Genomic DNA, 1,056 nt, shown 5'->3' on the forward strand with positions numbered 1-1,056 from the left:
GCAGGGGCACAGCTGGGAAAGCAGGGGCACAGCTGGGAAAGCAGGGGTACAGCTGGGAGAGCAGGGGCACAGCTGGGAAAGCAGGGGCACAGCTGGGAAAGCACGGGGTACAGCTCGGAAAGCAGGGGCACAGCTGGGAAAGCAGGGGTACAGCTGGGGGAGCAGGGGTAGAGCTGGGAAAGCCGGTGCACAGCTGGAAAGCAGGGGCACAGCTAGGAAAGCAGGGGTACAGCTGGGAAAGCAGGGGCACAGCTGGGAAAGCAGGGGCACAGCTGGGAAAGTTGGGGCACAGCTGGGAGAGCAGGGGTACAGCTGGGGGAGCAGGGGTACACTTGGGGGTGCAGGTGTACAGCTGGGAAAGCAGGGGTACAGCTGGGAAAGCAGGGGTACAGCTGGAAAGCTGTGGTACAGCTGGAAAGCAGGGGCACAGCTGGGAGAGCAGGGGCACAGCTGGGCAAGCAGGGGCAAAGCTAGGAAAGGAGGGGCACAGCTGGGAAAGCAGGGGCAAAGCTAGGAAAGCAGGGGCACAGCTGGGAAAGCAGGGGCACAGCTGGGGGAGCAGGGGCAAAGCTGGGAAAGCAGCAGCACAGCTGGAAAGCAGGCATACAGCTGGGAAAGCAGGGACACAGCTGGGAAAGCAGGGGCACAGCTGGAAAGCTGTGGTACAGCTGGAAAGCAGGGGCACAGCTGGGAGAGCAGGGGCACAGCTGGGAAAGCAGGGGCAAAGCTAGGAAAGGAGGGGCACAGCTGGGAAAGCAGGGGCACAGCTGGAAAGCAGGGGCACAGCTGGGAGAGCAGGGGCACAGCTGGGAAAGCAGGGGCAAAGCTGGGAAAGCAGGGGCACAGCTGGGAAAGCAGGGGCACAGCTGGAAAGCAGGGGTACATCTGGGAAAGCAGTGGCACAGCTGGGAAAGCAGGGGTACAGCTGGGGGAGCAGGGGTACAGCTGGGGGATCAGGGGCACAGCTGGGGGAGCAGGGGTGATATACATGGGATGCCCAGTGGAACTCCATGATGGGTTAAGTCACAACCTCAGGGCATTCCCTAAATACTTTAT

Source organism: Rhincodon typus, chromosome 16, assembly GCF_021869965.1.
Source record: "Rhincodon typus isolate 14 chromosome 16, sRhiTyp1.1, whole genome shotgun sequence".
NCBI classification, from domain to species: domain Eukaryota; kingdom Metazoa; phylum Chordata; class Chondrichthyes; order Orectolobiformes; family Rhincodontidae; genus Rhincodon; species Rhincodon typus.